The 27,119-nt window shown below is 32.1% G+C and overlaps 1 protein-coding gene across 2 annotated transcripts in view; it reads left to right on the top strand.

The window, feature by feature from the left end:
- The window catches only part of LOC127734393 (thyrotropin-releasing hormone receptor-like), a 51,942-nt gene that overhangs the window by 12,704 nt on the left and 12,119 nt on the right, over positions 1–27,119 (top strand). The window lies entirely within an intron of this gene.

Genomic DNA, 27,119 nt, shown 5'->3' with positions numbered 1-27,119 from the left:
CCGACCTGTTAATCGCTGACAAAGGTCTTGACTTTGAACGTGTTGATTGGGGAGTGGTTGTTTAACTGTTTGGGTGCTCAATCCTCCGCCAACCTCTATATCGTTCTGAATCTAGGCAAGTTGTGAATAAAGTTTACCGGAACAGAGACTTCAAAATATGATCTACTACAAATTATTTAAAGAACAAAAGACCTGTGGATTTTAACAGCGACAAACACTGACAAGGCCCTTTTAGTTGGCCTTGGACATGTGAATAGAGAAGGGTTTTTCTTATAGATGCATTGCATAACGTGAAATAAAAATCAGTTCAGGAGAAGTTCTTAACTCTATAGTGTCGGTATTACAGATGGTAAAAACACAGGTGTTTGTAGAAATACTTAATCAACAATATCGTGCTTGCTTAGTACTAGCCTTGCTAATTACTTAAAGCAAAGACAAAGTTAGATAAAATAGAAACTATGTCAGCCTATATATATATAAGTCTAAATTGAAAACAACGTTAAAACGTATGATTGCGTTGGATAAAAACCGCAATTTTTATACGTGTGCATGCAACACAAATTTCTTGGTAGAGGCGTCTAAATACAGCACAAACAACATTTTCCAAAAGACTAAAAAAGTGAAAAAGTATATTTAAACAAAACGCATTATATATATATATACAAAATTGTGTTTTTTTTCTGAAATTTTCATGTCGTTACTGTATAAAAACTAATCGGATGTTTAACCACCGGGATTGGAGTGTATATATATATATATACACACTCCAATCCCGGTGGTATATATATAATCCCGGTGGTATATATATAATCCCGGTGGTATATATATATACACACTCCAATCCCGGTGGTTAAACATCCGATTAGTTTTTATACAGTAACGACATGAAAATTTCAGAAAAAAAACACAATTTTGTGCAGTTCTCCAAGTTTTGTACAGAATTTCAGTACAGAAGAAAAAATTATGAAAACTCATTTATTTTTGTCGTATTTCAAACTGTCAATTAAAAAAATCTATATCAATCCCACAAATAAATGATGCATGCTTATATATAATTATAATCCTTTATATCAAGCCAAACATAAATATTTGAAGGACAATTCTTATACTTGGCTACTTAATGAAAAAATTGAATATTAGATTCTTTCAAGTGATATACCTCTTCAACAGTAGCCGCCTATATTTGTTGTAAAATTTGCTGAAAGTTTTTCCTAATTTCCGATATCTGTATTCCCGTCGTGTGATAAAAAAAAATAAGCAATGTAAAAATTTACGGTCATATCTGATCAATACTACATACATGTATATTCATAACTAAATCACTGAAAACTAGGTATAAAAACTAGTTTAACCCCGCCATATGGTTATGTGCATGTCCTGTATTTATAATGCGCTATAAGAAGTGAGCACGTGACATCGCTGTCTAAGAAAAGAAAAATTAACGATAGGAAAAGAAGTCACCAATCGATTTCTCACAGTTAAATTGTAAACATTTAGGAGATAAAAACAATATAAATAAAAAAGAAATACCACCTCTATCCCTATGAAATATATAGTGCTCTGTTATAAAGGATGGTCATTAAGTACTTGACAGAAACAATATATCAATAATAAAATAAAAACAACAACAAAAAAAGCTTATGTCCTAATATTCCGGTCATTTACTTTATATGACATAAATGTAGTTTCTCGCGACAGGTGATAATAATCATAACAACATTACTATGAACAAGGATTTGTGTATTACTATATAAATCTATGTAGTACATAACACTGTACAAACACATGTATTAGTGTTAGCTGATATAGGTTGTGTAGTGGTCAGTATAGTGTAATTTATAATTCGATACATAAATTATTCGTATAATGGAGTGGGACAGCTTTCTTTTAGACTTAGACATAAGGGATGATGACGCTTCACTGCAAGAATACATAGAACAATGGAGGATTTTTTCAAGGTAGAGTTAACACTAAAGAAGAAAACAGACACTATTTAAAAATCGTATTCCCTTTGTCAAAAATGAATCACGTTTATACATTGTTAGAATTATTATCACGCAGAAAAATTACAAACTTTAAGTTTAATTTTTAACCGGATTTTCGAAGGAAAAATCGGTTATTGATTTGAGGATGTACGGCGTGCGGGCGGGCGGCTGCCAAACAGTATCCGTTCATCAACATGCAAACGCTTTGATGATTTTTTTTTCAAATTTTGATATGTTGTTTCCTGTGACTAAATGAAGGTCAAGTTCAATTTTCACGATTTTAGCTTTTGTCGTGTTTGAGTTTTCGACTTTTTAGAAGTCCAAATATATACTTATTATATGATTGAGTTATTTCCCTTTGAACAGAAATTGTGATTTGCAAATATCATTTTCATTAGATAATAATCTATTTTTATTAAAGGATATATTTCATTACATTACATTGTGTAGATAAAATTGTTGACATTGATAGATAAGCTGCAGATCTTTATTAGTTTGTGACAAATGAAAGAAAAAATATTGGGAACTATTAATTATATATATAAAGTTTGATTACACTAAGTGTTTTTAAATAATTTTCATCTGTTAATAGATAACAAAACATCTGGTAAATATCTTATCACACAATTATAATTGGAGTGACAGATTTATTTGAATTTTTTCTGTTTCCTAAGTGTTGATAATAAGATCTGTAGGAAAGTTTGAAATTTACTGTTCATTATTAGACATTTTGAAGATAATTACAGATAAGTTTTATAGATTTTTAATAGTTATTGTATTAATGATAAATGGCATTTTGGACTTTTTTTCATCTTTTCTTTTGTAAATTGTTTGGAGAATTTTGTGGTTGGTTTGTTTGTTATTCTTTATAAACTTATTTTCTGAATGCTATATATATATTTATTTTGATGAAGCAAACTCCTTTAAAAACTAAGCTTAGTATGTCTTTTAATAAACATATATTTAGATTTCTGATTTTGGGCCCAGTTTTCAAGTTGGTCCAAATCGGGGTCCAAAATTATACTGTGTTTGATTTCAACATAAATTGAATATATATAGGGTTCTTTGAAAAGCTGAATCTAAACCTGTATTTATTTTCATTATTAATTAGATACATGTAATACCTCATTGAGGACCAAAGGGTCCTAAATTAAACTTTTGTTTGATTTCATCAACAATTCAAAAATTGAAATCTTGGGGTTCTTTGATATGCTCATGATAACAATGTTATTAGATTTTGGATATTGGACCATAACAGGTAAATTTCCGATTTCAAATTTTTCAGTTCTTTGACCACATTCATTTTGTGTCACAAACCTATATTGTGTCAAATATTCAATCACAATCCAAATTCAGAGCGGTTTTAAGCTTAAATGTTGTGTCCATACTTGCTCCACTGTTCAGGGTTCGACCTTATCTATATTCATCTAAATAATTCTTTTTCGATTTCAGGTTCATTGAACCAAATACCAACAAATAATATGGTAGTTTTTGATAAGAAGAGGTCACACTTAACAAAATCTGTTGAAATTAGTAAGATGTTCCCCTAAGGTGACAATGGTTATGATGAAAAATAGATATCTGGACATCATTGAGCCAGTGAAATATTCATATCCACCAATTAAAATACACCTGTTTGTTTATACATCTTTAGAATCCAAACGTCAAATTCCATGGAAGTTTTAAACCTCCTGAATTAGAAAATGTATAGTAATACAGTTGATAGTATTATAAACATAATATAAATGTAGTAGGTCCTGCCACCCTTCAAAACTTTTCGTTTTTTTTTTCAGAAAGTTTGTGTTAAGGGCACCAATGTTATAGCCTTTTTTAAAAGTTCATTGTTCCGAATTTTACTGTAATGTTATAGAAAACATGTCCCCATGTTAACAAAAAATAAAATTTAGTCATGAATTATACTTTAGTCTACAATTTTGGAGATTGTCCATTGTTGAAGATGCACATAGATCTAGGTGAGCGCCACGGGCTCTTTAGAGCATCTAGTTTAATATCCTGTTCATTTTTTGTATAAAGAAAGAAAAATTTTAATTTTTCTATATATCTCATTTTTAACCGAGAACAAAACAAACTGCCAAATTAAGGTATTGTTATAGGTTTTGAAGTTTAATGCTGTAAATAAAAAAACACCAAAACACATTATAAAATGTTATTTTAGATACTGTAACTAATGTAAAAAAAAATGACGAATTTATTACTACGACAAGACAAAAAATGTAATGGTTTTCAAGGATAATATATAACGGTCTTCATCGGCAGTTCCGGTGATCTTTTCATTACGATGTTTAATCTTATTGTTATCAGAACGTTCAGAATTCTCGAAATATTGTCCCCCTGGTGGTCCCTGAAGAAAATATTGTGGTCCTGCACGTTAACGATCACCGGCACAACCTCGCCATTCTTTGATTTGTCAAAAATACATTTAATTACCTGACGACTTCAAGATCACCGCTGTCGTCATTTTTGCACTGAATAAAAAAAAAATCGGAATTTCGTATTTAATCCAAAGTCAAAGTACATCGATTTTGTTCCTTCAAATGAATAATTCATCGTTGCAAATATTTGCTTTTTTTAACTAATTAAATATATCGACCGAACAGATAACATACACACATGTAATCCCTATAAGGTTAATTGTCTTCCTTTTAACGAGAAATTTATAAAATCAAAACATTTCATTGAAAAAAAAACATGCTTCCACTGATCTAGATTGAAAAGGGAGAGGGTTTTGATCTAAAAATAAAACACCCCAGGCTACCCATCACTTGTTCGTGTGCCTATCACGACCTATTACGAACCTGATCAGTGGTTGCCTAATCTCATTTCTTAATGTTTTTGTCATAAAATTTTGTAAAATATGATGTGAATGGCAGACCTCTGATAGAGCTTGTTAAAGTTGTTCACAACCATTATAGACTTGGGGACGATTTAGTGCTTGACATATCGACATCTGTCTATTGTTGAAGACTGTGTGTTGACCTCTAGTTTGCTTTTGATTATTTTTGTCGTTGGGTTTCTTTATCTATTTTCAAATTCATTGCAAATTGTATATTTATGTTTTATAGTCGTACTTACACTTCTGCTACAGTAATTATATATATTTTATGCTTTTTGATGGCAAGTTTTCTCTATAATCTTATCATTTGATTAATAAACTAACGCTTTTAATTTTGTTAAAACTAAGAATCTGGAAAATGTTATCGCGGCAAAGAATGACCTAAGAGGATATGCATAGCACTGATAGTCGATCAAAACAGGAAAATCTCATTATTAATTTATATGTGTCTGGTATAAAATTGTAATTTGAAGCTCTTCAGGTGATTTTGTATTTTTATAAAGACGAATTTACGTGCATCTTACCATCGCGTCAGTTGACTTTCTTAAGAGTATTATAAATCGGCTATCACAGGAACTATCATAAACAAATAAAAGAGGTAATGCCTCTACAAGCACGTCTTACGGGATTTAGTGTGTGCTATAGTGAAGTCCGATTTCAATTCATAATCATATATTAAGAACATTGATTTGAGAAATTCATATGAAATGGTGTTAGACTTGGATGATACTATTTTTCTCTTGGATTTCGATGATAACAAAAGGCAGGAACTTACAGAACAATGGAATATTTTCTTCAGGTAAATGCGTGAAATATTTGCCACTGGACGTTAAACAAACAGCAATGTCAATTTTAACACACGGTATCAGTTGACTGTGTTCACCGTTAATGTGAACGAACCTTTAATCTTGTTTAAGAGGTTTCTAATAGTCCACTAGAATAAATTGTCATTTTGTGAAACGATATATGAAACCCACGACGATGACCGATTTGTTTTCTCAGAATTTTTCCCGTCGAAAAAAAATGAAATTTGAAAATAATACTCAATTGCAAACAGGTTATTTCAAAATGTTTAACCATAACTCGTCTTGTGTTTGTGCTCTCAGAAACGATTGTCACATCTTGGGATCGAAGTTCTTCAGTAGCCGTGGTATTTGGTAGTAAAGTGACGAGACATTTCGACCGTAACTCTGAAAACTCCAAAATTAAGGTATTAAAGATCTGTTTTTTTTTTCATTTTTTGTCGGTTGTTGCATTTTGTACAGATAGTATCAATAGTATGACTTAATATCTTAATTGCTCTGAGGAAACTTTGTTTATTCAGTGATTTATAACTTGTTCCTCCATTTCTTTAGGATGGTTTTGGTCGCGTGGAGAGCCTTGTCTTATATAGATTTGTAATCAGCTAACAATCAAAGCTTATTGTTAACAGAACTCCGCTTTTATTCCTGTTCTTTTTGCATGTGCGCACCAAAAACCCATGTTCCTTGTTTGGCAATAGGAATATAAAACTGATGATATACTTCAAAACGAAGTAATTATAATACAAAATTTATATGATTACGTGAATATCATTAAAATTGGGTTTACGATACTCATATCTCTAATAGTGTGTGTGTGTTTACGCTCGTCGTGAGTTTTATATGTCCAGTAAATAATTGCGATTTATTAATTTGGTGATGTCTTAGGGTTAGATAAAAATCTATTACCAATCTGCTATTTTGTGATGTCTAATCACTTGATAAAACTCATCCCTAATTTCATAGGAGTAACACGACGGGTGTCACATGTGGAGCAGGATCTGAGATTTTGGTGGGATTCGTGTTGCTCAGTCTTTAGTTTTATATGCTGTGTTTTGTGTACTGTTGTTTGTCTGTTTTTCTTTGTCTTTTTAGCCATGGTTTATTTTCGACTTATGAGCTTGAATACCTCTTTGTTATCTTTCGCCTGTCTTTTCTAATATAACATTTGCTAAAGGTCTACTACCATATCAGTATTGAAGAGAAGTGACTAGAACGAATGAATATTTTATAGTTCTAGAATTACATAAAGTTCATGTTTGCCCGAACTTAATCAATGACTTATCAAAGAGTTTGCCATTTTCATCGGAAATAAACACATTTATTCTAAAACCAGTTATTGGCATGATACCGGTTATGTTCTTCTCATATATTTTATGATGGTATGATACTAAACCCCTTACGGGAGGGATTGTACTTGATTTTCATATGATGAAGACATAATCTTTCATTCAGTTTAATTGAGGTCTGGAGCTGTCATGTCAGTAACTGCTAGTAGTCCTTTGTTAATTTATGTATCATTGTCATTTTGCTTAGTTTCTTTTTGTTACCTATTCTGACATCGGACTCGGACTTCTTTTAAACTGAGTTTTACTGTGCGTATTGCTGTGTGTTTCTTTATTCTACATTGGCTAGAGGTATAGGGGGAGGGTTGAGATCTCACAAAAAATGTTTAAACCCGACGCATTTTTGCGCCTGTCCCAAGTCAGGAGCCTCTGGCCTTTGTTAGAAAATGAAAGGATATGGAGTAAATGTACATGGGACAAAATCGCACACAATACATTGAAAAGATAGAAAGTTATCAATGAACAGGGCTTTTATTCCTGTTCTTCATCTTGACAGTTGATGTAGGGTCTAAAACAATGAACGAATCATTCATACCCTACAACAAAGTCAAGACGGCTCCTAGCGTCGACTTAAGCGGTACTATTGATAAAAATAAACCACAGTTCACCTTCTTCCTCCCCACCCGCCACGGAGTGCCAACTTGTGCGATGCTTGTGTACGACGGTTCTCCAGTCGAAAGCACCAGTGATACAAGAAAAGTGCAGTAATTTTGAAAGACATCGATCGCCGCTAAAATATGCCTTGAAGTTACACATGTCGGGAGCGGTCAATGAATTACATAATTTATAATTACGGGCGAGGTTTTTCAACATATATTTGTCATACATTGCCCAACAAAAATTTTTTTTTTTTAAATTATAGTTCATTTATATGTTTTGGAGTTTAGTGTGACGTCCATTTTCACTGAACTAGTACACAATTGTATTTAGGGGCCAGCTGAGGACCACCTCGCTGCGTTGAAGACCCATTGGTGGCCTTCGGCTGTTGTCTGCTCTTTGGTCGGGTTGTTGTCTCTTTGACATATTCCCCATTCCCATTCTCAATTTCATCTCCTTATTTTGGTAAAGTGAGTTTTGGAGTTTTCGTAGACTCTGTTATTAGTCATTGAACGGGTATTCATTTTGAAAACCCATTCTAGGGTTTCGATTGTCTTGAAACGCTGTCTTTATTGCACTCGAGAAAACAATCCTTTCAATCATATTCGAAAAACATTACTGAAATTAAAATCGCTGTTTTTACGTAAGTCCCGTACACTGTTTTGGTTCATATGATATTCAAAACAAATGCATTGGGACTATTTAAAACAAAATAACACAATTCCGATCCTCAGATTATTAGATTTTATGTATATGTGTGTTTTTATGACCCCCCCCCCCCCCCGTAGCGGAGGGGGCATTAAGTTTTACCCTTGTCCGTCCGTACGTACGTCCGTACGTCCCAAAGCTGGTTTCCGTTCTCTAACTTTAGTTTGCCTCAACCAAATGTTATGAAAGTTATCCACAATGATTATTACCACAAAATACAGATCAAGTTTGAATTTTGGTGGTGTCACTTCAACTGTTCTAGAGTGATGCCCCTTTACAAATGAAAAAAATGCTGAATTTTTCGTTTCCGTTCTCTAACTGAAGTTAGCCTCAACCAAATGTTATGAAACTTATACACAATGCTAATTACCACAAAACACAGATCAAGTTTGAATTTTGGTGGCGTCACTTTAATCGTTCAGAGTTATTCCCCTTTACAAATGGAAAAATTGCTGAATTTTTCGTTTTCGTTCTGTAACTTTAGTTTGCCTCAACCAAATGTTTTGAAACTTATACACAATGCTTATTACCACAAAATGCAGATCAAGTTTGAACTTAGGTGGCGTCACTTTTACTGTTGTAGAGTTATGCCCCTTTACAAAAGGAAAAAAATGCTGAATTTTTCGTTTCTGTTCTCTAACTTAAGTTTGTCTCAACCAAATGTAATGAAACTTATACACAATATTTATTACTACAAAACTCAGATCATTAACAAATTTGGGTAGCGTCACTTTTACCGTTCTTCAGTTATGTCCCTTTATAACTTTATATGATATGCAAGCGGGGGCATCATCTGTGTCCCATGGACACATTTTCCATTTATTTTTCTTAAATAAATAAATAGTTCAGATAAACTACCGCTCTACACCGCCATGAATACTTAAGCGTTACTTTCGAATATCAGTTAGCGTCCTTAGTAAAATGTTAAAAGTATGAATGAACTTTGCATCATCAGTGAAGTTTCAGCTGTGCATACATTAACCAATTTATACTTAACGTAGGATCAAAGAGATTTGCCTTAATAATGTTTTGAAAATAACATTTACATTTAGAACTTCTAATAAATAAGTCTATAGATGTCAGTTATGTAAACACAACTATAAAACTCTTACATATTTAATTCATAAGTGTCGTTATTGTCAGTTGTAAATAAAAACAATCATTTTTCTCCATCGCTGATAGACTGCTTGTCGAGTTTTTGAAGTTATGATTCCAGTTTAATCTTATAAATAAAAGTACATGTCAATTAATTCCCCCGTCCAAATTTAAATAGAAGGTTTTCTACAATATTGGTTTAGACGAGACAAAACTTAATGCAAATTACACATGGGAACAGTTGATTTCAATTTCGTGCCATTCCATGTGTAGAATGAAACCGATTTGCGTGTCCCCTTATGTAGTAGAACATTTAAAGCCTACAGTCTGATTTTTTTTTTATATTAGAAACCCCCAAAATCATTCCGATAACACGATTTATTATATACTTAGTTGTAAATACAGATAAATTGTATGTGTAATACGATCAATAGCAATCGTGCTGTATCAACCATCCGTGATGATATCGATATCAGTCACGGTTGCAAAGGCTTTATCAAATAACTAATTTGTATTACGTCATGTCACGCGAAAAACATCTACTTGAAGTTCAAATTTATATTATAATAAAGTGTATATGATACGGTTTTTTCAATATCATATACCGTATCAACCCTCAACCAATATATATTGTATATTGTTGTCTCGGGTTTGATACGAATGTTATATTGAAAAAGCCATATGATATTCTCTATATACAAGATTGTGCACAACTGTTCGAAATATATTTAGGCTTTAGGAGATTTTATGTCATGACATTGGAACGAACAAAACATTATGTCCCCTAATACATATTATCAGAGACATACAATACAATTGTATTATATGTCTGTGATATTATGTACAAGAGGCATAATGCAATTACTAATAGCTAGATAGTGCCTGTAGCATTCTACAGTCTGTTGTTATTGAATATATTGTCAAGTTCTGATTGAAATTTTAGTCTGGGAAAACATGATTTATTTATAATTTGAAATTAGCTTTGAAATAGCTTTCAGTAAATGCGAGTACTCTTAGGTCGGTTTCTTGTGTTTTTATAATCCAAAAAGAAATATTTTGGAGCATGTAGTCCGTCCGTCTTTGTGTTCGATACATAGAGAATAATACATGGCAAAATCCGTATCACATGCCGTATCATCCCGAGATACCTATATCAGCCCGAGGGCCTTCAATGACGTATATACAGGTATGTTAGTAATACGTCCTTGAAAAATGCAAACAAATTTTATTTCACTTGTAAAATCAGTGTCATTATCATCTGACATAAGTCAATAATCAAGTTCTAATTAATTAGTTAAAATTATCAGATATTTGGTTGAAACAATAAACAAAATTGCATAATTCTTGCCTGAGCATTTTCTGCAATAAAATGTATTTGTTTATTCTACATTTATATCCCATTTTATTGCTATTTAACAGCAGATACATATATATGTATCTGTTAACAGTAATTGGAAATATTTCAGCATTACATGATTAGGTATTTGTACATTTAAATTTGAATACAGGAAATATATTTTTTCTTTAAAATGAAGAATGAACACCAATTAAGATAAAAATAGGTATTATTTTTTAAGATTTTTGTTGTTGAGAAAGTGCATTTCCAAGGCCTCTTTCTGGAAATTATTAAGCCAGTTATTATTAATGAAATATAAAAAAAAATATATTACTTATTTGACGATTTCCCTTTCCACTCTTTTCAATACCATTAAATTGCAAATATTTATATAAAAAAAAAAATCTGACAGAAATTGAAATATCAATATATATGTATATATTTGCATCAATATTGCAAAATTTCCTACCTTTGTATAATAACATAGAAATGTAACAGTAACTAAGATTGGAAATGAAAAGAGAGAAAAATATTGAAAAAGTATGGCCAGAAAGAATATCAGACTAGCTATGAATATGGCTGGATCACAACATCGACGATGCTTTGGTTAAAACTAGATACCCTAATGACGATTGTTTAAATTTGGCCCAGTAGTTTCAGAGGAGTAGATTTTTGTAAAAGTTAACGGACGACGGACGACGGACGCCAAGTGATGAGAAAAGCTCACTTGGCCCATTGGGCCAGGTGAGCTAAAAATACACTCACAACAAAAGAAGTGAATAGGCTTGAACCTTAGTTTGCACAGGAAAACAAAATGTAATAAAATATTATTTTTCATCTATCGGCATTTCATGCCCTTATTAATTTTAGTTTAATTGCTATTGTGTTCTCATTCTGAATATGCATGAAAGGTTAAGCACTGGATGCGAAGCAACCAAACAAAAACTAATTTATTTATAGGAGGGACGGAAAAAAACGTGCGCTCATGCTACAAATTATTAGTAAAGGAACCAAGAAATATATTTGACAAAAAGGAGCAACTACAAAATGTGACGTCGTCATATTAGAAAGTGTTGGTGCTCACCAGAACGATAACTACTTTCAATATAGAGCTAAAGTAATGACAAAGAGAGGGTTTTATCTTTCTAAAAAAATTGGAATTTGTCAAACAACGCGCGCAACATATTCCTTAACAAAACAGGAAGGGACAGATAAAGCGGACATGAGCATGTATCACGCGCTCTTGATGCAACTGTTGATTTAAACATTTTATACTAATTTTATCATTGGAGCCAACAATAAAATGATAATTGCTTCTTACAGTCGACCACCACACGCCATCGGCAAATTACGATGCATCGCAAAGATAACGATGGACCGAATATATCCACTTTTTATTACTGATTTTTCTCTCTCAATTTTCCCATGCTAAAATCAAGTGTTTATGTAACAAATGACGATAGAATGTCTTATTACCAACCCATTCATAACTAATGTGGTTACTTATATTATTCTGTGTGTGACCTTTCAACATACCAAATCTTGACCAGCATGACTATGAAATTAGATAAGTACATGAATACTTTAATGATACCATTATCAACAGTAGGGTATTATTTGATAGGCGTGAATCAGATGAATGAAAGAGTAGAAAGGACATTATCGTTGACTTATCCAACTATCTTCGACGGCTGTCAAAGTTTATTTCACAGTACTACTAGACGTGAGATTATTGACCAATACAGTATAGGACAATTTAACATTTCTCATGCGACAGACAATAAACATGTAACATATTGTATGTAACATATTGTATGTGGCATCACAAAACAACTGGTGATATCTTAGGAATAGTTTAGTTTTTGGAGGATGGAGGCAGATTCCATTAATCTATTAGACATTGTAAGGTGAGGACTTTATCTGTTTCTTCAAATTCATGTGTTTTGGAATTTACGGCAAGGTAAACGTATTGGGTGATTAAAGAAAACTTTTCATTAAAAGCCATAACGGGAGATCATTGTTTCAGGAGTAATACCACCATTGATTTTTCACCTATAATTTGCACTTTTCAAAAAATTTATCTTTGTTTCAAATAAAGAAATAATTGGCATGAGTAAAGTTTTATCCTGTCCAGTACTACAGACAACATTTCACATAACATTTCATTGCTTATAAGATTATAACCATCACTGGAAGTTTACCAATCAAAATTTCACTTTTTTTTTCTGTTAAGCAGCTTTAGTAACTATGTAACCTCAAGTTTCCAAAATATTTTATAGAAAAAGCAGATAAAAGAAGAATGGTGCTTTGAAACACCCAAGATATATGTTTATGACTCAGACAATTTTTTTCTGCATTAACTTCCTACAACTGTCAAATTCAAGGGAATATTTTTTTTCGACCCTTTTTCGTATGAAACCGGATGTGACGTACTATGATTAAGTGATATTACACCTTCAACATTTGAAGAAATATATGGAGGTCATATATCTTCAACCCATACCAGCAAACAAATACAATTTATATATTGGTGATTTCGAATCTGTTCAAAGTTTTGCTTTTTCTACCCTATATACCACGTTGCCTCATAATCTTATTAAGAAGAAATTCACACACCTGATTAAATTGGCATTTAAAAAATCGGAATGCGAATATATATGTTCAAACTCTTTTAGGTCAATTTTTAGTAACAACAAACAAAAGAACTATGTCAATTGGACCTGCTTTGATACTATAACTGCCCTTGAATTTATACTAGATAACATTTTTGTTCGCTATGGAGATTCCGTATATCGTCAGATTCTCGGAATTCCCATGGGGACTAACTGTGCACCACTTATTGCGGATCTGTTTCTGTATTGTTATGAGTTACAATTTATGACTAAAATCAGCAAAGACCCATAGAAACAACATCTGATTCAAAAATTTAATAACACTTTTAGATATTTAGATGATATATTGGCTCTCAATAATGACGACTTCAGTATGTACACTAACGAGATTTATCCTGCCGAACTAACTTTAAATAAAGCTTATAATAACAATGAACGCTGCCCTTTCCTGGATCTTGATATATTTATCTTTAACGGGAAGCTTAATACCAAAATTTATGATAAAAGAGATGATTTTTCATTTCCTATTGTTAATTATCCATTTTTAGATGGCGACGTTCCCTTGTCGCCATCTTATGGTGTTTATATATCTCAACTTGTTCGATTCGCTTGAGTATGTAATAACGTATTTGAATTCAACGAAAGAAATCTCTGTATTACTGAAAAATTATTACACCAGGTTTTTCGATATCACAAACTAGTCAAAACATTTACTAAATTTTATCATCGGTACAAGGACATCATTCGTAAATATAAATCAACATGCAGACATCTTATACGTTCAGGTATTTCACATCCAATATTTTATGGTAATATTCTTTACAAAGCACAAAAATGTCGGCATTCACCTCAAAAGCTAACCAAACCTTTAAACAGACTTATTCGGAAAGGATATAGTTCCGATACTGTTGTCAAGTCATTAAGGATTGCATATTTTGGTATTAATATTGATTCACTCATAGGGTATTTGCATCCGAAATAAACACATTTATTCTAAAACCACTTGTTGGCATGATACGGATTATGTTCTTCTCATATATTTAATGATGGTATGATACTAAACCCCTAACGGGAGGGATTGTACTTGATTTTCATATGATGAAGTTATAATCTTTCAATCAGTTTAATTGAGGTCTGGAGCTAGCATGTCAGTAACTGCTAGTAGTCTTTTGTTCATTTATGTATCATTGTCATTTTGCTTAGTTTCTTTTGTTACCTATTCTGACATCGGACTCGGACTTCTTTTAAAATGAGTTTTACTGTGCGTATTACTATGTGTTTCTTTATTCTACATTGGCTAAAGGTATAGGGGGAGGGTTGAGATCTCACAAAACATGTTTAACCCCGCCGTATTTTTGCGCCTGTCCTAAGTCAGGAGCCTCTGGCCTTTGTTAGTCTTGTATGTTTTTAAATTTTTAAATTAGTTCATTTATATGTTTTGGAGTTTAGGGTGACGTCCATTTTCACTGAACTAGTACACAATTTTATTTAGGGGCCAGCTGAGGACCACCTCCAGGTGCGGGATTTTCTCGCTGCATTGGTGGCCTTCGGCTGTTGTGTGCTCTTTGGTCGGGTTGTTGTCTCTTTGACATATTCCCCATTTCCTTTCTCAATTTTATAACGCGTCGTTCTTAATTTTGATTAAAATATTAATCCGAAAAAAAAACCCGAATTTGTTTATTTACTGTCAATGAGTGTGACGGGCTTCAATCTTAAAACCAAACCAGACTATTACAAAAAGTATTATTTTTTTCTCCTTTTTTTCTGTTTCAGTCAATATTACAAGAGCAGTCAATATCTTGTGAACTACAATGTCATACAACCGTTTGTCGTTTATACGATTATATAAATAATAGATAAAGAATAGAAGATGTGGAGTACATGCCAATAAAATAAAAACACAAAATCAAACAAATTTAAACCAAAACGAACATTTAGGGAGCTACCATTTGATTTTTATGGAGGGGCTTAGATGAAAAATGTTGTCCTGCTTTTTTTTTTAGTTGTAATCTCTGTCCTGTCTTTTTATTTTTCACTCTATTCGGTCCTGCCTTTTTTTATTAGTTTATCCTGACTTTTTTACATAAATTGTCATCCTGCCTTTTTTTTTTTTGCCAAGTTGCTCATCCTGCCTTTTTTTTACTCAAAACTCCTGTCCTGCCTTTTTTTCAAATTTCATCCTAGCCCCCCCCCCCTTTCCCCCCATAAAAATCAAATGGTAGCTCCCTCTAAGAATCAATTTCAGTCTTTTGATAATGGATAGCTTTCTGTGTCATATTTCAAGCTTTAATAAATCGCCACGAATTTGGAAATGTTGGGACAGACAAGAGACAAGCACCGTATCATTTAGCAAGGTTTGACTTACTCAACCCTCTAACTCTTTGGCTGGACCACTTCAATAACAAAAATTGCACATAAAAATACACAATTAAAGCAGTTGAGTGAAAAGCAGTTTGCACATTTTGTAGCGTTTTTGGAGAGAGAAAAAAACCAAAACTATAAGAGATAAAGAGAAGCTGAATAAAGCAAAAAAAAAACAAAAAAACAGCAAAATGAACCCAATGTTATTTTTTTTTTTTTTACCAATTTTAGTGTTTTACCCAATAGATAGTTGTAATTGACATAGTTTGATTTGGTGCTATTTCCCTTGACCTCCATGTTGGAGAGCAAAATGGTTGATTTTTTTTATACGGCAAATCAATTTAAAACAAGTGGTACAAGGAAGTCGGAAAAGATCGGAGTAGCAAATCAAAACGGTTCAGAAAACCAATTTTTCTAATCTAGAGGTCAGAATAGGAAGTTGAATTTGTTAGATTTATGAAGGAATTTTTGCACCTTGACCTCCAAAAGAAAATAAAGCAAAACAATTAGGTCAAAGGAAATCTATTTATATCTTGTAAACTATAACAGATAGTCTAAAACTTTGAGCAGCAAACATAGTAAGCAACAAAGGGTCTATGAATAAGTCGACCTGAATGAAAGCGTCTATCAAACCTGTAAGGACGCTTAATCACAATTTTAACCCATTATTATTTTTGCTATCATCATTCAACTTGAATAGACAGAAAAACGGTCCATTAAAATGTTCCAACAAGACAAGATTTTGGCCCAAACTGTTTCCATTTAACACAAATATTCTTGTTGCGAGGTTATGCAAAAATTCAGAAAGGTTCCGTGGAGCCTCTATTTTTATATCTTGGCTTCTGCTGTTTTATCTTAAAGTACCTAAATAATAAAATAACATAATAAAAATCACTCCCGTATGTCGAATATTTTTTATCAATTTTTAACGATAAAACTTTTAAAGCCATCAAATATGACTAATATACGACTATCGCCTGATGCATTTGATTAAACAAAAGGAGACTGTGATTAAAATGGATTAAGAATGTCTAAATGAAATACTAGTAACTGCAAGCAAAGAAAAGAATGAAATAATAAATTGTATAAATTAGATATTGCTTCTTTCTGGCGTTGATGATAAAAGGTTACACTGCCTTTGTACTAGCTTCTATCACAAAAATAAAACAGATAATAAAAATTCTAGATGAAATTCTGACAGTTGGGACAGAATATCAAATAAAGAATAAAATTGTGTAGCAAAATTAATGATTTACACCAGAGGTGTTTTAGCATATCACGACTATTTTTTTTTATTATCGGAAGAAACTCTATTAGTCTTATTTTGGTATTAATAAACTGGCAAATGTGTCTGTTTGTCGAATGACAATGTGCTTATAGAAATGGATTTTTTTTTGTATGATATGTATTTTATGAAGTGATATCAAAAATGATGTCTACTAGAATGATATAGTTACTAACAAATATGAGACTTCAGTTATTAAATGTTTAGTCATCGAAGTTGTGAAAAATGGAAAGGAGAGTCTGTAAAATATCAAATTCAATACATTACCACCGTAGATAAATTTTTATGTTTTTATTAATCAAATTTAAAATGTCCTGGAATGGGTTAAAAATAATGTAAAATCATTTTACGTCAAGATCTGAACATGCATTGACCATATTGACGACCCCCTACCCCCCCAAAAAAAAATATATTGTTCTGAAAGAAAAAATGATTCTGGTTGTTCGGGGGAGATAACTTTAAAAACAAAATACTTAAAATAGAATATGGGTTTAATTTTACCAGGATTGCAGTTCCTCCTCTTTAACTATCTTGGAAACTTTTATTTTTGAGCATTTTTTATATCTTATATCGGGATCTAGACAGTCAGTTTGTCAAGACAAGTGGAAATCGTGATAAGCTTTTTTACTAGGTCGGTAACGCTTCTTGAAGACTGCCAGTGGTTCATTACTGGCTTGATTTAAATAAATTATTTGGCTTGTAATTTTCAGTGTATTGGCTGTGATATGTGCCAAAAGTAAGGTTTCAACTTCCCCAGGCAAAGGGGAAATTTTAGTTAAGAGCGCAGACCGACAAAAAACATAGGTGTGCATGTATAAGACCGTCAATATTAAAAGTAAAATATTTAAAGTACCTCACCGAAACTGGGTCCCATTGTTAAATTAAAAGTACAATATATGTATAATAGATTTCGCTTCTAATGACCATCGTAGCTTTCACAATGAAGTGTTGAGTTGGGACAACAAAATAAAATGCACTGAGATTGATGGGTCAGTAAACACATTTTGATAAAGTTTTCCTATCAATTTTATATTTTAACCGTGACATTAAACTAATTGCTACTACATTATAACTGATGACCGCCCATTTTTAGGTTTCTGATAAAAGTTTATTGCATCGACAAGTCTGATATTATTAGTCCCTTATTGACATATTTCTGCTTTTTCCCATTTGATGTACTTCAATCATTTTAAACGTTCATTTTATTACACATTTGATACATATTTAGTCAAGAATTAGCAAATCGAGAAAGGGAAAAAGCGCTAAACAAAAGATTAATTGTAGGAACAAAAGGTTATAGTACTCAGAGATCGGTACTTTGTGTCTGTTGTCTTTCTATAAATTGAGTTTGTGCATGCTTTATACCGGTCTGATAATCACACCCTTTCCAACTGATAATCATATTTTGTTCTTTCTTTTTGCTGTTACAACACTATCCAAGGTTATGTAGAGGGTTCAACGCTCGCAAACATGTTTAACAACGCCACATTCTTCATGTGACTGTCTCAAGCGAGGAGCCTGTAGTAATCTAATGGTTGTTGCTGGTTGTTGTCTGTCATAACTGTTTTTTCGTTTGACGCTTTAGTATAATTTAGGCTGTTGTTTTTCTCTTTTGGATTATTCAACATTATATCACCGCGGGACATATTATAGTTAATTATTTGGTATGGGTTTCGCGCAGTGTTATATACTTAGCGTTGACCTGTAGTTGTTTAGATCTTTGGTTAATTGATTTTTTCTTGCTAAACGTCTAGTGACAAATACATCATACATACTTAGGAAGAGAACAAATTAACATTTAAAACAATAGGTAGGTTCAATATACGTCGACCGGGATAAAAGGCGGGGAATTAGGACTGTCAATTGAAAATAAAGTATATCCTAGACAGGAACAGAAAGTTTGCCCTACGGACCCCCAGACAGGTGTTACAAGGCTTCTTTAACTGCAGAGAGTGTGACACTCGACCTACACGAGACATCATATTTAACGTCACCGTTCAAACCAGATGTGGCTGTACCCTACACGTCTAACTATAGAAAGGTTTAATTGCCGGCCGGGAGAAGTCCAGGGATGACCAAATTCTATGCTGCAGTTAGCCCTTGTGGTCCTTTGTATTTTGGCCATTGTTTGGCAATCAAACAACAGATCATAATTTTTATATTTATTGCATGTCTTCAACAGAAGAAATAGTTAACCTATCAGAGCAATAGTGAAATAAAGAATTTTTTATACCGTTGGTGTATAATGGTGTTTTAAGTTCTCAATCTTTCAATCATTTCAACATAAGATTAGAAATTCAGAAAAACATATGACATGAAAGTGTTTGAAAATCGAAATAAATTATATCGATTAAAGAAAAGAAAACAGTAGAAAAATAGAATTTGTTGGATATCAGATTGTTGGAGTAAAAGTTCTATAACTATTGCTTTTTGTAGTGATTAGTGAATCAAACTGTTTATATTTTAGCAGTCACTAAAATAAAACAGTTTGATTCACTAATCACTACACCGCAATATATTAGTAATAAATTGTATAATTTGACCCTAGTGTAAATGTGCCAAAAAGCAATAGTTATAGAACTTTTACTCCAACAATCTGAAATTCAACAATTTACATTATGTGAGATATATTCCTCCTCTTGTCGGTGGTCCAGTCCGTGATAACGTAGTACCACCCTTCAGACATCAATTTGGTAGTCATTGGTGTAATATTGGTACAATGTAATTAAACGTCCACCATTTGCAAAGTATTTGACAAGTTGGTGTCAATTTTCTTTAGATAAAAAAACAAAGATCGAATTAAAACATGTGTTGGTGACTTTAATACAATAGCTTGCAGTTAACATTGAAAATTAAATATTCATGTATTTAGCTGTATTACCATAGCGAATATGATTAATGACAAATAATATGATTCAAGTCTTCATTTGTTTAAATTAAAATTATAAATATATGGTAATGATACCCAATTATTTATGATATTTATGCTTTAACATATTTTTCATAAAAGTACATGTACAAACAACATACAATTATTGAAATGGTTCGAAATGATTTTAAATGATATTGAATTACAAACTAGATACAATCAAAATATACAGGACAATGCTGATGTATATCTCAAGGGTATGTCTGGATATCATCTATTCTATACTAAATAATAGTCATGATATAGCACGTTTACCTCTGGCATTAATATCAATTTAGAACGACCTGCTCTGATTTCTATAACACTTGCATAATTGTTAATGCTAAACATCCAGTGGCAAATATATCAATCATACTTGGGATTTACTACTCATATGATAAATGTTTTAGGAAGCTATTGTGTTGACAAATTAGAGCAAATGGACATTTTTGTTGACAGAAACCGGCATGACTTAATATTATAAAAGCTGAATTAGATCTCCTTTATTTTTCATTCCAAAATCCTGACAATCGGGACGATATTTTTTTCCTATTATTAATTGATATTTCCTTCTACCATTAGGTTATTGTTATAGTGTGTACATTTCCCAATTGATTCGATTAGACTGTTCTTGTTTGCAATTACATATTAATAATATCTTTCATTACTAAAAGCTCTAAAAACAGAGATACATGTACAGTTATCGGTAGTTATTTTCCACTTTAATTATTCCCTATATCTGACTGCCAAATTTCTATTCCAGTTTCAAATTTGTAGTCCTGAATCCGGTTTCTTTTAGGTATTATTCTAAAAATAAGATGAGAGAATACTAATTTCTATTTACTTTAAAGTTAAAATCTTAGTTTTACTCAGATAATATTCCACCATATATAGTTCAGATTCATACAGTATTTTCGTGGAAGTTGAAAGTTTGATGAATACGCATTGAAAATACTTCAGATTTAATCACCTTTGTATATTTTTAACTCGCTACACATTCAGTTGAAAGTAGTGTAGTCAAAAGTCTTCATTCGTGGGTATAGGACTTGTATCTTGTCAACTAGGCTCATATTCAAGATCAAAACCTTTACAAAGTGTCATTATAAATAAATGAGTTTTTATTGTGGTAGTATATTTCCACTGGGTTAAACTAAAGGATTCACAGCCAGCTTGGTATACTAATAGTATTTAAAGAGCAAACAAGTATAAGAATTGTGCTTCAATTTTATTCATGGGGCTCAACAGACTTAATAATAAAAGTTATATTTATGGAATTCTTGTAACATTTTATTCATATAATTTTTTAGAGTGATGTTGGAATTAATATTAAGTCGCTTATTTGATGAGTGTTTTGTAGAGGAAACGTTTTTGGCGTACAACATTATGCGCCTAGTATCTTTGATGATGAGTTTTTTTACAAATAAGTGGCCAACCTGTTATGTTGGTAGCTGGACTGGGTGTTTGAGAGGAGAGGTGGTGTGCTCGTTGATTTCACACCACCACAGTTTCTGCCAGTACCAAGTCAGGCTATCTGGACCAAGTGTTGTTCGTTGCTGTTTTGTCTTTGTTTTTTTGCGCTTATTTTTAATCGATTATACTTCCTCGGCCATTCGTTAACCCATGGCCGGGTTTATTGTTTGTTATTACCACTAATTAGCCGTACTAATGAAACGAAAGCACTTGGTTACGCGGAGGAAACTGATTTTGTCAATCTAGCACGACGCACGCCAAACGATGGCAAAAGCTCACAAGACCATTAGACCAGGTGAGCTATAAATGAACAACATCCTGGTTGTAATTTCGAGTTTACAATCAAGCAAGTGTAAAATGTATAGATTTGATTGATATTTGTAAACTTCTAGCCATTCTATTTTCAATTCTTCAAACAAAAATAAACAAAAACTGGTGTTTTTCATAATATCCATTTTTTTTTTATATAATTTGATACTTTTTATAAATATAAACTTTTTGACATACTTCTTACATCTGTTTTGTGTTTAAGATAGTAGCATTGCATAGTTACACAATGATTTTATCTTTATCGTGCTAGATTGACAAAATCAGTTTCCTCCGCGTAACCAAGTGCTTTCGTCGTAAACTTTTCAAAAATATCTTCTCCTCTGAAACTACTGCGCCAAATGTTACCAAACTTTACCCGAATGCTCCTTAGAGTATCTAGTTTAAAAAGTTGTATCACATGACCAGTGTTGCTAAAAACAGAACATATAAAGAGAAATGCAGTATTTGTCCATGGTTTGCATCTCAAAAACAAAAGCAGTTAGAGCAAATATGACATCAGAAGGTCAAGGTCTATCTGTTAAGGAATTGTCAGAAAAATTGGGATTCCGATTTTGGAGTTATCACCCCTGAAACGTCAATTGTTAGTGAATTTCAAATTGTTTTAGCTTGTATCTTAAAACTGAAGCAGTTAGAGCAAATCTTACAGAGTAGAATTGATCAACAGGTCGAGGTCTATCTCCTATGGAATTTTCAGAAAAAATGGACGACCCACTTTAGATTTTTGCCCCTGAAATGTCAGTTATTTGCAAATTTCGCAGTTTTTGGTTAATATCTTGAAAACTATAAATAACATTTGTAAAGAGAAATTTGGAACAGTAAAATTGACCTAAACAATAAGATCTACAAATAAGTCAAACTTGCCGTTGGCAGAAATTGCCAAATGATCCCTTATATGAGTTATTGCCTTTAAATGATGATTTTTACTCTTTTCGCATTTTTTTATTAGGAAACTATAGTTTGTAGAGAGAATCTTTCGGCAGTAAATATGTTCAACAAAATATGATCTACAAATAAGTTAGCATGGACGGATCTTCAATTGAATCCCTTATTAGAGTTATTACCCTTTAAAGACTAATTTGACTATTTTTTGTTGTTGCTTTTTTACAGACGCTATAATAGATAGAGAGAAATTTTAAAGTAAAAATATTCAGCAAAATAAGATATACAAATAAGTGAACTTTGGCTGAATTAGATCTCCTTTATTTTTCATTCCAAAATCCTGACAATCGGGACGATATTTTTTTCCTATTATTAATTGATATTTCCTTCTACCATTAGGTTATTGTTATAGTGTGTACATTTCCCAATTGATTCGATTAGACTGTTCTTGTTTGCAATTACATATTAATAATATCTTTCATTACTAAAAGCTCTAAAAACAGAGATACATGTACAGTTATCGGTAGTTATTTTCCACTTTAATTATTCCCTATATCTGACTGCCAAATTTCTATTCCAGTTTCAAATTTGTAGTCCTGAATCCGGTTTCTTTTAGGTATTATTCTAAAAATAAGATGAGAGAATACTAATTTCTATTTACTTTAAAGTTAAAATCTTAGTTTTACTCAGATAATATTCCACCATATATAGTTCAGATTCATACAGTATTTTCGTGGAAGTTGAAAGTTTGATGAATACGCATTGAAAATACTTCAGATTTAATCACCTTTGTATATTTTTAACTCGCTACACATTCAGTTGAAAGTAGTGTAGTCAAAAGTCTTCATTCGTGGGTATAGGACTTGTATCTTGTCAACTAGGCTCATATTCAAGATCAAAACCTTTACAAAGTGTCATTATAAATAAATGAGTTTTTATTGTGGTAGTATATTTCCACTGGGTTAAACTAAAGGATTCACAGCCAGCTTGGTATACTAATAGTATTTAAAGAGCAAACAAGTATAAGAATTGTGCTTCAATTTTATTCATGGGGCTCAACAGACTTAATAATAAAAGTTATATTTATGGAATTCTTGTAACATTTTATTCATATAATTTTTTAGAGTGATGTTGGAATTAATATTAAGTCGCTTATTTGATGAGTGTTTTGTAGAGGAAACGTTTTTGGCGTACAACATTATGCGCCTAGTATCTTTGATGATGAGTTTTTTTACAAATAAGTGGCCAACCTGTTATGTTGGTAGCTGGACTGGGTGTTTGAGAGGAGAGGTGGTGTGCTCGTTGATTTCACACCACCACAGTTTCTGCCAGTACCAAGTCAGGCTATCTGGACCAAGTGTTGTTCGTTGCTGTTTTGTCTTTGTTTTTTTGCGCTTATTTTTAATCGATTATACTTCCTCGGCCATTCGTTAACCCATGGCCGGGTTTATTGTTTGTTATTACCACTAATTAGCCGTACTAATGAAACGAAAGCACTTGGTTACGCGGAGGAAACTGATTTTGTCAATCTAGCACGACGCACGCCAAACGATGGCAAAAGCTCACAAGACCATTAGACCAGGTGAGCTATAAATGAACAACATCCTGGTTGTAATTTCGAGTTTACAATCAAGCAAGTGTAAAATGTATAGATTTGATTGATATTTGTAAACTTCTAGCCATTCTATTTTCAATTCTTCAAACAAAAATAAACAAAAACTGGTGTTTTTCATAATATCCATTTTTTTTTTATATAATTTGATACTTTTTATAAATATAAACTTTTTGACATACTTCTTACATCTGTTTTGTGTTTAAGATAGTAGCATTGCATAGTTACACAATGATTTTATCTTTATCGTGCTAGATTGACAAAATCAGTTTCCTCCGCGTAACCAAGTGCTTTCGTCGTAAACTTTTCAAAAATATCTTCTCCTCTGAAACTACTGCGCCAAATGTTACCAAACTTTACCCGAATGCTCCTTAGAGTATCTAGTTTAAAAAGTTGTATCACATGACCAGTGTTGCTAAAAACAGAACATATAAAGAGAAATGCAGTATTTGTCCATGGTTTGCATCTCAAAAACAAAAGCAGTTAGAGCAAATATGACATCAGAAGGTCAAGGTCTATCTGTTAAGGAATTGTCAGAAAAATTGGGATTCCGATTTTGGAGTTATCACCCCTGAAACGTCAATTGTTAGTGAATTTCAAATTGTTTTAGCTTGTATCTTAAAACTGAAGCAGTTAGAGCAAATCTTACAGAGTAGAATTGATCAACAGGTCGAGGTCTATCTCCTATGGAATTACAGAAAAAATGGACGACCCACTTTAGATTTTTGCCCCTGAAATGTCAGTTATTTGCAAATTTCGCAGTTTTTGGTTAATATCTTGAAAACTATAAATAACATTTGTAAAGAGAAATTTGGAACAGTAAAATTGACCTAAACAATAAGATCTACAAATAAGTCAAACTTGCCGTTGGCAGAAATTGCCAAATGATCCCTTATATGAGTTATTGCCTTTAAATGATGATTTTTACTCTTTTCGCATTTTTTTATTAGGAAACTATAGTTTGTAGAGAGAATCTTTCGGCAGTAAATATGTTCAACAAAATATGATCTACAAATAAGTTAGCATGGACGGATCTTCAATTGAATCCCTTATTAGAGTTATTACCCTTTAAAGACTAATTTGACTATTTTTTGTTGTTGCTTTTTTACAGACGCTATAATAGATAGAGAGAAATTTTAAAGTAAAAATATTCAGCAAAATAAGATATACAAATAAGTGAACTTTGTCGAAAGTGTCAATTGACCGCTTATAGGAGTATATTGCCCTTGAAAGATGGTTTTTACTTTCCAATTAAAATCATTATTTCACTTTTTGCAGAAACCATTATAGACCGAGAAAAATTTGTAAGCAGCAAAGATGTTAAGCTAGCACAATAAGATGTACTAATAATTCAATATAGCTGAAATTGTCAACTGACACCTTCTAAGAGTTATTGCCCCTGATTGACAATTTTTACCCATTTTATAAATATTTTATCTCAAAAAAACTTTAATAGATACGTATACACTGTAAACAGTAAAAAATGTTCATCAATAAAAGACCTTCAAAATGCCTCTAAATAAGATCTACAAAAAAACAAACATATCTGATTGCAATAAAGGAAAAGAATAAATATAAAAAAAACTGCATATTTTTTACCAGGCGAGCGATTCAGGCGCTTCTGAAACTCTTATTTAATATTCATTGCCCTAGTAAGTCCGATGCGACATCTTGTGACCACTCACTGGTTTTTCCAACATTTGAAATTAGGGAAGAAATCCCAATATTAAGCAAAATTTCATGTCACTTGTTATATAGTAAGTTCACTCCAACATTTCACTTCATATGAAAACATAATCTCTAATTATAAGGTAGGATATGTTACATCATTTCACGTAGTTATGGCATCCGGATCTACAAATGTGTTTCCGTGGATAGGCTTGACAACCATCACAAAACTATTTCTTTATAAATAAAAGTTTAAACTACAAATAACATGAAGAACATTAATGGATTATTAATGTTTGCATTCTTGATTGACTTTAGACTGAACAGATTTAGTCACGACAAATAATAAATTTGTTTTTGTCTAAATCAGCAATATATTGCAGTGTCAAATATATTACTATTGCTTCAGCGGTAAGCATTGAAGCAGACGGCGCTACTAACAATAGCGGAACATTCAAATCCATCAATTTTCCTACTAAACGACATTAGATAATAGTTCGCTCGTCTACCCTTAAGATATTGTCAAATTCATAAACATCGGCGCATATTAATACATGACCAATTGTGGAATTTATATATGTATTCTCTCAAACGAGGGTTAGACCTTTTTGTCTATAAAACAATACAAACATATAAGGTTACTGTCTAGAAAGATGTGTCTAACTCCATTATTGGATCCATCAGTAAAAACTTTTGAATTTTTTTCAATGATTTTTTTTTTTTTGGATGGGGGGAGTGGGGGTTGGACTCATCTTAGCTTAATGGAGCTGAATAATACAGGGTTAAGTATCATTCTTTTTGCGTATACCAAGGTCATTAATGATATCCGGTAAGTTCCCATGGAGAAAACTTGAACAATTGAATTGGAATCAATATATCAAAATAATACTAAATATGAATAACAAAAAAAGGTAATTTATTTCATGTTTTTGAAAACATATGATATAAAGGATTCATAACACAGTTCTAGGCAAGAGTATCGGGATTAGCCTTAAATTTGACGACAAGTTTTATTCGACGAAAACCACGAACACCATTGCCAATATCTAATCAAATATGTATTACTTAGTAGTATTAACATTTTCTTATTACCTATTTGTTGTTTTTTTTTTTATCTCCGGTATTATATTTTGTATTTAGTTTGATCATTTTGACTTGTAGGTTACTGTTAGCCAATTCCTATTATTTTTTTTAGAAACAATAATGGGTTCAGCGACACAATGTAGGCGGGGAAATGGTTTATTTCTATCTCTTTCTAGACAGTAACCTTATA

This window comes from Mytilus californianus, unplaced genomic scaffold (assembly GCF_021869535.1).
Source record: "Mytilus californianus isolate M0D057914Y unplaced genomic scaffold, xbMytCali1.0.p SCAF_3, whole genome shotgun sequence".
In the NCBI taxonomy this organism is placed as follows: Eukaryota; Metazoa; Mollusca; class Bivalvia; order Mytilida; family Mytilidae; genus Mytilus; species Mytilus californianus.
Note: the sequence above shows the minus strand (reverse complement) of the source record. Positions and strands in the feature narration are given on the sequence as shown.